Below are 15,041 nucleotides of genomic sequence, written 5' to 3'. Positions count from 1 at the left end.
CGGATAATCGTCGTGTGAAGTATCTATTATAAATAAAGAGCAACTTACCCCCTGATATTACACGTTCCCTTTAGTCTCAGCCCTGGTGTCTTCCGATCAAAGCCGCATTCGTCAGCCACCAAAGTAACTTTCTGGACGGTTTGTACCTACCGTTTGCCTCCTTGAAAAGTTGTGTGGTATTTTGATGTGGGGGCAGTGGTTGGCCACAAGTCACGTGATAGTCCCTTAGAGAGTGACGTTTCATGGAGTCATGGAGCCTAGTATGGAGCCTGTGACTGATTAGTGTCACCAGTCTAATCTCCAAGCAGATACGGTGGCCATAAGATAGTATCATAACTTGGTATCATAACTGGCTAAGGAGTGTAGCCAGACAATGGGTGCACATTTATCACGTAGGTGTGCATGTGGCAAATGTTAGCCTCCACCAGGCCTTCTTATCCTATGGCGGTACGGGCTACACTCCTCGGTTATCACCAGTCAGCGAGAATAGTGAAAATAGATAATCTCAACTAGGCCCTATGACTATTACATGAGTCCCCATATGGGGACACGGGCAAGCCATGGGTAGACGCCTCAACAGTTGACTTGGCACTTCTGGGTCAAAGCATCTGACAGTTGAGCCAGGGCGACAACATGTAAAAATTAGCGCCTTTTTAGCGATGACATTCGTTGACCGGTCTGTCAAATCGCTCGCTCGGCGGCAGCAACGCCGCCTAGCCTCCACTAGGCCTTCCTATAATCTCCAATCAGGCATTTCGGTGACATAAGATAGTATCATTTATAAGCTGGGGAGTTTCATTGGCCACCGCGGTCTCCAATTTTTTATTTATTTATTGAGGTTCTCCACATACATAGACAATGGAGGGTATGGCGGAAAAGGCGTCGGCAATGAAACTCCTCTGCCGGCTAAACTCCTTCCCCAGATTATGATACTATCTTATGCCACCGCAATGACTGCTTGGAGATTAGCCTTCCTACGGGGGTGGGGGATGGTAGAATTCGCGATCGGCCAACAACAAAAGTCGGGAGATTTGCCAGGGGGATACCTGTTCCCCATCTGCGCATCCGACCCACTCCTCTGGTAGCAAAACTCCCCTGGCAAATCATTCTCCCTCTCCTTCCATGTTATTGTAGTCAGTTTGGTAGAGACTAAACGCTGCAAGACTGACTACACTGTTTTACTCTATCTGTTTGCAATTTGCCCTCGGAAATGAACTTGCAATTAAGATTATTATCATAGGGAGAATAATTTGCCAGGGGAGTTTTGCTACCAGGGAGGTTGGCCGGCCACGGATGCTAAACCTTAGCGCAGACTGATTCCCCGGGCCAATGATCTATTCTTCATCTTATAGATATAGATCTTTAGAGGTTTCGTCCTTTTCTGGGATCTTGCAACTTCCCCAGCTGGTGACCTATATTCTTCGACGATTCCTCGTGTAACTGAACAGAACACACTACAGTAAACGGACCGGGATTTCTCCTGTTTAGTTTGTGTGCTACTGTGTGAAAAGTAAACGATAGCATCGTCGGCATACATACACCTTACATTGTTATATACTAGTCCCTACCAGACTGACTACTAGCTTTTACTATTGGGAGAATAATTCACCAGGGGAGTTTTGCTACCAGAGGAGCTGGTCGGCCGCGCAGCTCCAGAGGGGAAGTAACTCCCCGGCCAATTTCACGATTTTTGCCGAATTCTACGTTCCCTTTATCCCCGTAGGAAGGCCTGGTGGAGGCTAGCTATGTGCAGTGATGAATGTAAGGGTAGTGAATAGGACACATCAAATAGCAATAGCGCAAGCAACTGGATATAATTTTCTCCACTTTGGCGTATAACTGTGTACTTTTTTATTGCAACATGAAGATATACTAAAACGGCACCACTGGACAAAACATGGTACATATAACAGAAAACACATAGACGGGAACGTCAAATGTACAGGAACGGAGGTGGACAGTTAAAATATAGCAAAAGAACAAAAAAGTGACATTGGTTTTGAGAAAAAAAATGGTAGAAAAATACAATATAGAAATGACATCCTAGATAGTCCGTTTTAAAAAGTCTAGTTTCAAGTAAGTATTCCTCAGTTATGGCAAGAATTTGAGTGTTAATTTTTTACGACATTAACAGTGAACATTTGAGTAAAACGTACACAATAGCGCTGTCAGATAAGGTTTTAACATCTAACACATGAAATGTTCAAACTTCCAAGTCTGTTGAGGAGGCATGTGCGTTGAATGGGCAGTTTGGGCAGTAAAGCAAATAATGATCATGAATGCTTTCGCATCGGCACCCTCAGCTGCAAGAAGGACTCGTATTAAAACCGTATTGTATTATACGTTACGACTATGGTTTAAGCTGCAGGAGCCGATGCGAAAACGAGTATTAAACAAGAGTTCGTAGACCTCAGGCCTGCATGAAATGTATTGGGTGTCTGTAGACCTATTGTGTATTTTTTTTCCTTTTCGTCCCTGGTTGCGTGGTTGGAAAAGTGAGATTTTTACCGTGTTGGTTGTGCACCATGCAAAAGTCTGAAATTCCATTTTCGGAATGTGTAAGTTTGGGCATGGATGAACATTATCTATTTTGGATTTCTTAAGCATGTAACCAACCACAGTACCTTAAATGATTGAGACGACTTTTCCTACCTTTTTTTGTCTCAGATGGCCCATGTAGTTATTCTGTCACATATGATATATTCAGTACTGATATCTTCCTATTTCAATGTACTGACCTGATGCAGCTGCTAAATCTCCTTATTGTACCAATGATATTCATTAAAGATTTATTTCTGGAGTGTTATATCACTTGACACTCGAAGGTTATTTGCATAATTTGACAAATTATATTTTTGCAGTAGTTCCATAGACAATATGAATAGTGGTAGCCCCATCCAGCAGCATTAGGGTGGTATGATATTTTATTCAATCCGTCCAACTAAAACCTAAATCTCTTGAAGTACCTACCGTAAGCCAAATTTTACAGCAGAATTTACTATTCGAAATGTCCTTGTCAGTCCCATTCATAGATGGCAAGCTGCTGGCAACATTAAAAAGTTCAGAAAGCTGTTGTAGTCAGAGTGAACACCCAGCAAACATCCCCCAAAATCAATGAGCAGTTGCTTACAGGGGGAAATTTCATCATATTTTTGCAGTGACAAAATGCAACAAAAGATACCAAATTTAAAACAGAACAAGGCCTCTACCACTTAACCCTGCCCTTAACGGCATGTCGTGATGGTTTTAGTTTTCCCTGATATTGTCGATGTTGACGAAAAGGGAAACTACATCAGTCGCAATTGCCACAGTAGCAACCAGAAAACAGCGCTCCCTCAGACGAGCCTGCCTTCAAGGCAATATTTTGCACGTGGCAGATTTAGTATCGCGCACAGGTGATGCAGACGATTGCTTGATCACTACATGCACCGTGAGTTCATAATTAGATGAAATCTCAGCTCTTGTCGGCCCCGGGTCAGTTTAATAACCATAGGGACAAGTCGAACAGAAAGGTAGGCTCTATGAGTCGCAAATATATGTGATATAATGCTTATGATATTTTTGTTGACAGCATATCATAATACGATCTTCGAAAAAGCCTGACTCATAGAGCCGGCAAGCAGACCGAGATAACCATACCAGTTATGCTTCATTTGAACCTTTGCTTGTACATGTAATACTCATGTTGTCACGGTCTCTTTTGATATATTTTTACAGTGAAAAATATCATAGAAAGGTATTCAACAGCTACGTCCACGTTTGGTTGGATAAAGAAACGCAAAAGCGGTCATGCGGCTATTCAGAAGAGACACAAGTGAAAAATCGTACGACGCTGGAAAAATTTTGAACATCATCCGATACGTTGCGATGGCTGATTTTGCTTACGATTTTGCTGCGATTTACTGCGCTCATCGTACGATATGCGGAATACTCCATCGCAAGGAATCGTACGCGCTTTGTGACCGGGGCTTAAAGTAAGCTTGAGTCTCCGACGGAGAGGTACTGTTGGCTCGGACAGGGCAGATCTAAGAGAGAATAAAAGTCACTAAAGCTAGGGGCACAACCCGCCGCACGTGCAAATACGTGCTGTCTACGTGCCAAAACGTGGGCAATCTTTTGGTGTCCGTAAGTGGTAAGTACCGTCTCCGTACGAGCTCGTAGGGAATTCGACGGATTTGGGAGCACGCAGACACTCCGTAGAAATTTAAGTGCATGCAGAACTTTCTCTGCGTTCGGGCTGCGGATTCGCCCTCCGTACGTGCCAGTACGGGCGACGCGCCTGCCCTGTACAGCCAATGAGCGCACAACGCACTGGCTCCGTGAGTGTATTAAAGTTTTCTCACAGTCAATTGCTGTACGGACGGCGCACCTAGCACGTGTGTGATGCGCACGTGGTGATTGCGTGTTGGGTGCTTACTCCGCGCTTCACTTGTTCACCTGTGAAGGCCGACGCACAACACACCTGCACTGTAACGAGGGAGCAGGTGCTCCGCACGTACAACGTACTTGGCAAGCACATGGTTTCTGCAGTATATAAAGCCGAGTCGACGAAGGACTGCCAACCCGTCTCCAAGATGCGTAAGAAGACGCAGAAGGTAGTTGCATCTGTAGCAGCTTCGACCAGAGCCGCCCAAAAGAAAGACCAAGCTTGAAAGGTCGTCCTATATATATACATCCCCCAAAAACTTGAACGCACTTACACCATGCGAGTGAGTAAGGAAACCGTACGTAAGCAGCACGCGTAAGTAGGGACTACATACGTTAACGTGGCAATCGCACAGAGACCGTACGTTGTAAGCACGTGCAACTCACCTACCACTTGCTCAACGAACGATGAATGCAACCGCTCTCAGCCAGGCGTGGCGTGCAGATCACGTACATAGACATTGCGCAACCGTGCGAGTGACGTGCGTTGACTTACTCCCTCCCTGCTCTTGCCAGTCGTTCCCCACGTTTTCAGGAATACGTGGCGGACGTGGCCTCCACAAAAAACGTACGGACAAATTGCACGTACGGCGGGTTGTGCCCCAGGCTTAACAACGTATGGACGACTCGAGTCATTCTTAACAGCTCGTCAGATTTCGTGCGAATGTACGCTTTCCTTTTGGTTTTTTGTTCTGTTTGGGTGCCAAGTAAAGCCCCGGTCACAAGAATCGTACGATGGCATATTCCGCATATCGCACGATGATCGCCGCGAATCGCAGCTAAATCGCAAGCAAAATCAGCCATCGCAGAGCATGGTGTTCAAAATTTTTCCAGCGTTGTACGATTTTTCACTCGTGTCCCTCCTGAATAGCCGCCTGACCGCTTTTGTGCTTCTTTAACCAACCAAATGTGGACCTAGCTCTTGAATACCTTCCTATAATGTCTTTCACGGTAAAAACAAATCAAAAGAAACCATAACAACATGATTCTTACAAACAAAGGTTCAAATCTTGCCTTCTTGCCGGCTCTAAGAGTCAGACTTTTTCGAAAATCATATTTCGCTTTTTTGTTATGATATGCTATCAAGAAAACATTCCTTCAGACAAAAATAAGGGTGTGGTCACAAAGGTGCAAAAATCGGTCGGACGACGAGTTTGCGAGCTCTAAATGACATTTTCGGCAGTAATTCGTCCAGTGTTTTCTCGATCCGCGCGATTTTTAGGAGTCGTCCGATGCTCGCTGTGCACCAAAACTTGTTCTAACATCAGCTACTAGTCGCCGGTGATGTTTGAGGTCGCAGAGCTTTGAAAGTTTGAGGTGTCGGGCGAGTAGAGACCGACTTATTGATCGTTGGTCGCAAATCGGATGACATACTCCCGTTGGTCGGAAGACTTTCGCCTGACTCCCGGTTGTTTGCAAATGCAGACTTTGTTTTATCTAGCAAGTAATTCTGTCATTGTGGCTCCTGTCTTATTAGTATGAGGGCTGGGTTTATCACACAATTCTTGTGGTTATGGTTAAAAACATCTCCACAACTTAAGCCTCGGTCACAAAGCGCGTACAATTTGCTGCGATGGAGGTTTTATGCGCGGTATATAAGCGTAGTACGTCGTAAGTCGGGAAAGAATCGGAAGCAATGGTTTAAATATATAAAACCGTGGTCACAAAGATCGTAGGACATCGTACGATAAGGTCTTAAGTGCGTAACGATTGAAGACCGATTTCACCTCCAAAAATCAGGCGATTCTCGCTAAAACTGAGACGGTCCGCAGGATCTAGGAGTATCGCACAAAACTGGCAACCTTCCTCCACATCTTGCTCTTGTGCAAAGTCAGTGAAGTCGGGCGTGTTTCCTACGAGCATCCTGCTTGTGTCGGGGAATGTTCTACGAGCCTGGGTCGAGGTCCTGTCAATTGGTCCTGTCATTAATTTTGTACCTGACTGAAACATGACCCATGCTTTCTGAATTATTCTTTCCATGAGGACCTTCTTCTTTTCCTTGCCCTTGTAGTCAGGTTGACCCGTAGTACAGAGGGTTCGCCTCAAAGAAATCTGCTATGGCGTTTTCCACTTTTTACGCTTGTCCGTCATGTTTTTCCTCATCTTTCTTCTCACCATCATCATATTCTCGGGCTTCTTAGTCTCCGGAGCCACGCTCTCCTGACACTTTTGTCTTGGTAACTTTTTTGTCCTTCTTTCTCGGCGTCATCTTTCACTCTATACACACATGCGTAGGGGCTTCAGAGGTGTGGTATTCAGGGCATCTGTCCAAGTGCAACTATGCTCAATCATTTCCCAGGTGATAGGCGAGCACAGACCTACTTATTGATCATCGACCGCAAATCGGATGGCGAACGCTCATCAGTCGGGTGACGTTCGCCCGACTTCCGCTTGTTTGCAAGTATTGGCTTTTATGAAACGTGAGGGTAATTCTGACATTGTGGCCCCTGTGGTAGTATGTAGGCTTGCTTTTGACACATTTCTTTTCTTTCATCGTTTCTATTATGCCCGCGCACCCCATTTATGGCTTTAAAATATTCCTACGACAAAAGAATCAACATCTAGTGATCTTTTGTCTTTTTGCGAGGAACGTTTTGTGTTACCTTGTCCGCGTGCAAGAGGTAATGGGAGGTTCATATAATTATTCACAGGCGATCGCACGAGCCTCTCTTATATGTGACAGGGACAGTTATGGGGTGAAAAATACGCACGGCCATGTGAAGATGTTCAAATTGACCGACCTTCAAGCGATGAAGTGAAGTATGTCCAAAGATCGTACATCATGTGGCAGGGGTATTAAGAAGCACAAAGAGTTCAGGTGACTATTCAGGAAGAGGCACGAGTGGAAAATCGTACGACGCTGGAAATCTTTTAACATCATCCGATGCTCAGCTGCGATGGCTGATTTTGATTACGATTTTGTTTCGATTCACTGCGCTCATCGTGCGATATGCGGAATCGCAAGGACGTAGCATGCGCTTTGTGACCAGGGCTTATACCCCCGTTACATTACATGAAAATCATTCGGACGACGATTCTGCGAGCTTTAAGTTAAACGACATTTTCGCGAGTAAGACGTCTGATGTTCTCACGATCATCCTGCGATTTTTCGGGATCGCCGGCGATTTTCAGGGGTCGTACGATGGTCGCGATGCAGCGAAACATGTTCTTAATATAAGCGACAAATCGCAGGAGATCTCTGAGATCGCATAGCTCGTTACCGAGTCGCAGATCGTGCGTGCAAATCGTGCGAACCTCGCAAGGGTATCGGTCGACATTCGATTAATAGTCGTGAGTCAATCCAGCACAGATCTAGTTATTAATCATCGAGCGCAAATCGAATGGCGAACGCCCGTCAGTCGGGCGACGTTCGCCCGACTTCCGTTTGTTTACAAATATTGAATTTCTGGGAATGTGAGGGTATTGTGGCCCCTGTGGTAGTATGTAGGTTGGCTTTGTGACGCACTTTCCTTTCTTGTGTCATTTCTATTATGCCCGCGCATTCCATTCACTGGTTAAAACGATTACGACAACAAAAGATTTATTCACAGACGATCGCACGAGCCTCGCTTAAATGTGACGTCAACAGGGATAGTTTTTTGGCGTCAAATACGCAAGGCCCTTCCTGCGATCACGAAGTACGCCCGAAGATCGTATATAATATGACAGGGGTACAAGACACACGGATTTCTGTGCATGAAGGTGCGAGGAAGATAACACTATTTTCTACGGCGATGTTTTTCTGTCAAGTTACAACGTTTTCATAGCGAGCACGTTGTTATCATAGGGAGACCTTTGTTGTTCAACAGAAAGGTCACATCTACTTATTTACTGACTTTCACAGCGAATGTTCTGTATGTCATAACTTCTGTTCACAGCGATTGTTCTAAAGTTTAGCGTCAAACCTCTGGTCATAAACAGGCTCACTTAACAACCTAGGAACCCTGTACATTTTGCGTTTGCGGGATATGTTGTCTGCCACTGGCATTTGGTCACTGTAATGATTTCTGAATACGTGACGATTATATGTACATTATGTACACTGTGGTTTGTAACAATTGTCTGCCGAGAAATCCAGGAAGATGAGTGACGTGTCCTCGAGCGGCCTCGGTCACTTCACAAATGGATTTTCTTTAGTTTTAAAGTCAGTTTTTCATCAATCAGGTGACATCATTGGGCGAAATGCCGTCCGATCATATTTTCAGAAATTTAGGGGGTCTTCCTCCGTTTCTGACCCATGACGTCCCATGACGTAATTTACGTAGCATATTTACGCACAGGCACATGATAGGTCATATAAAATGAGGATCCGAAGTGACTTCCCTTTTCATAACAATGCATTCATTGGATAATTCCTTGACGTGTAGAATATGCAACGTATAGCAATTCTGCAGTATAATGCGATCTTATTTTTCCTGTTTCATGTCATGATACAAATTTCACGATAATACACTTTTGAGACATGCCACATGCGCCATGGTACTATTCTGCTCCGTTTTTTAATAGATTTATTTTCGCAAAATCTTCACACGAATTCAGGTCCACGGCAATGTACCTTAGCAGACATTTGGTACATTTTCTAACACAAAAATCCATGTCAATGGGGCGAAATAAGTATTTGTTGGTCCCTGTATTTTATGGATGTTCAGCAATACAACATGAAATTAGAGGAAGGTCAAAGGTCAGGTGTTGTCATCTGACGTGTTTTGTGTGAGCTCTCCAGAATTCGCGTTCTGGAAGCTCTCGAGCGGTGCTAACCGTTCTTTTTGAGTTAGTAGTGATACATACGTGTGTGCTGACTTTCGTCGCTGCCTTGGAATTACTTTCTTTCAATCTTTGGAAGACTTTGTGCCCGTCTTTTGAAGACCAGTGGGAGGGCTACTCCGACAGGAAAGATGGCGGCACGTGACGACATTTCAAGGCTCCAAGACACCAATCTTTGGATCAAAATCGACGCGGTCGGTATGCCCAAGTTGTCTGAATTTGATATAGTTGAAGCACTGTACAATACTGTTCAGAATGAGCTGGATGATTCCATAAAACCAGAAGAAATCCTAGGCGCACAGTACCTGAGCCAGAAGCGCACCTGGGTAATTAATTTTACATGCCTGGATGCTAAGGCGAAAGCAATCAGCGTAGGTCGAGTGGTTGTCGGTTCAAAATCCTACGGAATCCTGGATTTCCAGAAAACGGGTTTAAGGAAAACCGAAATCAGGATTTCTATCCATGGTATTCCGCATAGTGTATCGGATGATGAGGTTGCACAATGGGTGGACTCGAGAGCTGAAAGGACGACAGAAGTCCTGAGACATCAGAAGAAGAACAGGAATGCGGACTCCCCCTTTCAGCACCTGTACACGGGCCACAGATTCTGTTATGCGTCGAAGATCACCAACCCATTCCAGCGGTACGGTACCTACAGCATACCTGACCCTACGGATACAGGTTCTCTGATTGACATTGAAGTGACAGTTTTCCACGATGGCCAGCATATCAACTGCAAATCTTGCAAGTCAGAGGACCATGCATTCCACGAATGCCCTCATCGCATCACTTGCCACAACTGCGGAAAAAAAGGTCACACAAAAAAGTGGTGCAGGGCCGAAAGAAGTAATCCATCAAGAGAAAGAAGAGATGTTGAGCAGAAAGTTCAGCAAGGACTCAGAGCTGCCCGGGAGGCGTCCAACTCTCGATCGACTAGTGCTTCAAGAGCAGTCGTTAATAACAAAAATAGTGGAGAAGATCAAGACTGGACAGACTGGGCTTCTGGTGATCCCGATGAGACAGCCGAGAGTCTAGTTACAGGGGACAGTGATGGCGCAGAGAACACTCGGTGTGAGACAGAGTCAATTGCAAACCCCCCACATCAGGAACAAGCCGGTCTCTCTGGTGGAACCAATCAGAGAAGACTTACACGTTCAACGCGCCCAGCGCCCACCAGCACTGAGGACACTAGAGATCAAGGTCAACGGCGTCAACCTGGGACATCAAGGTCAACTAGGAAGAGAAAGAATGTTCTGACTCCGCCTGACAAGTCGAAGCCGGACAAACTGTACAAAGACGACGGTCGCCACAACGATCAGAGGAGAAACAAAGACAATGGGTAGGACTTAGGTCTATCTTCCATCAACACCCATGGTTCGACTACTCACCATCAACACGCGAGGCTTAAGGAAACGAACGGTACGGCGAACTGTTTTTCAATACCTTAAAGATAAGAAGATAGACATTGCTTTTATGCAAGAAACTTACATCAGCCATGCTGATATAGAGACATGGAAGACAGAATGGGGAGGGATGCTTTACGCACACCCTGGTACCTGTCATAGCAAAGGACAAGTTATTTTGATATCTAAAGGTTCCAACATTAAAAATGTGGAATTTATAGATATATCTGAGAGGGTCATTGGTATAAAATTCTTAAGTCAAGATGAAACATTCTGATTGACATTTGTTGTCATGGTACGTTTTCTTAGCATCAATGTCAGAGGACTACGGAAAAGATCCGTCCGTCGAACTGTTTTTCAATATTTGAAAACAAAACAAATTGATATTGTTTGCTTGCAGGAAACTTATATAACCAATGATGTCAAAGATGCATGGACAAAAGAGTGGGGTGGAAAACTTTACGCTCATCCTTGCACCTCACACAGTAAAGGACAAATTATATTAATAGCTGAGAATTTTGACTGTAATAATGTTGAATTTATAAATCTTTCTGATCGTTCAATCGGTGTGAAATTTATACACCATGGTGAGAAATTTGTTTGTTTCAATGTATATGCTCCTAACAATGTAGTGAGTAAGAAACTGTTCTACAAACAGGTTCTAACTCAACTGCAAGAGCATTGTTGTGACGGTGAATATTTTATGTTAGCTGGTGATTTCAATACAGTACTCAACCCTGATCTCGACAATGTAGCAGGGAAAGAGCATGATAAAGCAGAGGTTAAATGTTTTAATAATTTGACAGACAACCTTGAACTACTTGACATCTGGAGAGTCTTCCATAGTGAAGACAAGGATTACACATGGTCTAAGAGAAACCCTTTTACAGCCAGGAGACTAGATTATCTCCTGATTAATGACTTTTTGTTTGATAAAACTACTGCATGTGAAATCATCTCTTTCCCCTGCAGTGATCATAGAGCTGTTGTATTGGATATGTCTGTAACACAGTTTGACAAAGGACCTTCATATTGGAAATTCAATAATTCATTTCTAAAAGATAAGGTGTTTGTTGATCGTGTTAATGAAATCATAGGAAACATCCAAGAAGGCCTTAGTGACTCTGTGATCGAAGATAAACAGTTAATATGGGACATCTGTAAGAGTAAGATAAAAACTTTCTCAATTAGTTACGGGAAACAAAAGGCTTTTGAAAAACGATCCAAACACAACATAATTGATGAAAAATTAGAACGGCTGGAAAAACAATTAGCTTCCGATCCAAAGAATTTAACTTTACAGCAACAGGTGCACAACACAAAGGCTGAGTTTGAAGCATTAGCCCTTCACGAGGCGCATGGTGCACAAATCCGCTCAAAAGTTAAATGGATTGAGGAAGGAGAAAAAAACACAGCCTACTTTCTTCGACTTGAGAAGTCACGTGCCATACACAATGTTATTACAAGCCTCAGAACACCTGACGGTCACATAATAACAGATCAAAATAAATTATTGGAACAACAAGTCGATTACTATAGAAAACTATACAGTAAAAACAACGATTTCGACATAGAAAGCTTTGATGACTTTATTACAGACGTAAATTTTCCGACGTTGTCTGACATGCAAAGTAAATCTTGTGAAGGGTTGTTTACTATGACGGAATGTACATCTGCTCTACGTAACATGACAAATTGCAGTCCCGGCCTAGATGGCCTTACTACTGACTTTTATAAAGTCTTTTGGAGCAGAATAGGATCTATGGTTTTGAACTCACTAAATGAGGGCTACACGAAGAACCAGCTTTCTTCCACTCAACGTAAAGGGGTTATATCCTTACTCTTTAAAGGGGGTGAACACCAAGATTTAAGTAGAGACCAGCTGTCTAACTGGCGACCTATCTCAATCACAAACACGGATTACAAAATAGGTGCAAAGATATTAGCAAATAGATTACAGAACATTATCTCTCACATTGTTGGACCAGACCAAGTTGGATATATCAAGGGACGTAGTATTTTGAATAACATACGAGCCATAGATGACATAATTTGCTTTACTAGAGATTCTAATGTTCCAGGTGCCATTCTCTTCTTAGATTACAGCAAAGCCTTTGATACTATTTCCAAAGACCTCATTATAAAAGTTCTTGAAAAGTTCAATTTCGGTTCAGATTTTGTTCAGTGGGTAAAGGTATACACTAATAATGCCCGTAGTTGTATCAATCATTGTGGTCATATCTCTGAATGGTTTGACCTGGGAAGAGGTATACGTCAAGGATGTCCCCTGTCTTCTCTTCTGTTTATTTTAGCCACAGAGCTCTTTGCTCTTAAAGTCCGCCAGTCTTCCGAAATCAAAGGTATTACATTATCTGGGCTTAGCGACTCCGATGTTGAATCTCGAATTTTTCAATATGCAGATGATACTGAACTGATACTTGGTGACAAAATTTCTATTGATAGAAGTTTAGATATTATTAGACATTTTTCCGTTTTTTCTGGTCTAGTTTTGAATAAAGAAAAAACAGTAGCCATGTGGCTAGGCCCTTGGAGACACTGCTCTGAACAAGCTAGTGGGCTAAAATGGTGCACCACAGCAAAATGTTTAGGGATTGTTTTCTCATCTGCATGTTGTGCCTCTGAAGTAGAAGTAAATTGGAGCAAAAAATACTGTAAGATGAAAAACATTTTATTATCTTGGGCTTCACGCAACCTTAGTCTTATAGGAAAAATAACAGTGCTCAAAAACCTTGTAGCTTCACAACTGTCTTACAGTTTTGGTGCACTTATACCACCGGATAGCTTCTTAAAGGATGTTAATTTGATGTTTTACAGATTTATCTGGAAAAGAGATAGAGTAAAGCGTAATGTGATGGTTCAAGACTATTCAAAGGGAGGATTGAAAATGATAGATATAAGAATAATGCACAAATGTTGTTTATTACGATCGATAAAAAAATTGTTATCCGGTAGTGAAACTCCTACTCCTACATGGAAGAAGATACAACTGTATTATTTTAAGAAGTTAGGACCTGATCTTTGTATATTGAGACATAACTGCTCGGCAGTCCATGTGTCATCTAAAGATTCACTGTTGCCCTTACCTCTCTATTACCGTAAACTCATACTTACTTGGTATGAAATGAAACCTGTACAGAATGTCAATGATATTGAGGTAAATCAAGTAAATTGGCAATTGTTATGGAACAATGCTTGTATAAGTTACAAGGGCAACATGCTTTATTTTAAGAAATGGATTAGACGACATATTCTTTATGTAAATGATATTGTGGATGATCAGGGTAACTTTATATCTTTTGATGATGTAAAAGCTATTGTTGGTAATGATGCACATGTATTACTACAGTATCATGCTTTAATCAATTCAATTCCCAAACAATGGAAAGGTGTTTCTCGATTAGACAACGAAGAATCTCCTAGTATCAAACTTTGTGGTAAAGACATCCGCTTACTAGACTCTATCTTCTTTAAGAATTTCTGTATCATGCAATACCAAGCAGTCCCAGTCTCACAGAATTTCTGGGAGAAACGATTTCCAATGTACGATTTTCGTTCCATTTCTTGGCATGTACTATGGAAATCTCCCTTCTTGACCACTAAAGAACCCAAACTTATTAGTTTGCAATTGAAGATCTTGCATAATATTTATCCGACCAAAATATTGTTGCATAAGATGAGAATTGTAGAAAATAATAAGTGTATTTTTTGCGATATTATAGAATATATAGAGCATTTTTTCTTTGACTGTAAAATTGTTAAACCATTATGGGATTATGTGGAAAGTTTGTTTAGTTATTCCATATCTCTCACTGTACATGACATTATTTTTGGATACAACCCTCATATGTTAAACAAGTTTCGGTACATCAATGAACTGCTGCTAGTTGCGAAACTATCCATTGTAAAATATAAGTCTACAGTGTCATCCCCGAATTCACTATGTCAAGATGCAGAAATCATTCTGAAAATTTTCAAATCAGAATGTATTCTTAGAAATATGATATAAGCTACATATTGTACAGCTTTCTGTGACATGTAATAAAGTGCCGTGACGAACACGGAATCAGGAAGGAAAAAAAAAACAAAAAACATGAAATTAGAAAAAAAAACTCGAAACGTATCTGCGTGCAGGCGTCGAACGTGGCATTCTTCGAATTTCGCCAAGTTCGTCTACTGATACCAAGATCCCCTATGATACCCTTGTAATATTGAGTAAGCGGAGTGCTACATCCCTGGCGGAGGGAAGTGGTGCTGCATGTAATGTAGTTTACTTTGAAGTACATTGTATACGACTCTGTACAGTGTATTGGACTCAGTACACTGTGTAGGACTCAGTACAGTGTATTGGACATACTACAATGTATTTGACTAACTACGATGTATTTGACTCACTACAATGTAATTGACCCAGTACAATGTATTTGACTC

This window comes from Branchiostoma floridae, chromosome 11, assembly GCF_000003815.2.
Source record: "Branchiostoma floridae strain S238N-H82 chromosome 11, Bfl_VNyyK, whole genome shotgun sequence".
In the NCBI taxonomy this organism is placed as follows: domain Eukaryota; kingdom Metazoa; phylum Chordata; class Leptocardii; order Amphioxiformes; family Branchiostomatidae; genus Branchiostoma; species Branchiostoma floridae.
The sequence above is the reverse complement of the archived record's forward strand: the minus strand, read 5'-3'. Positions refer to the sequence as shown.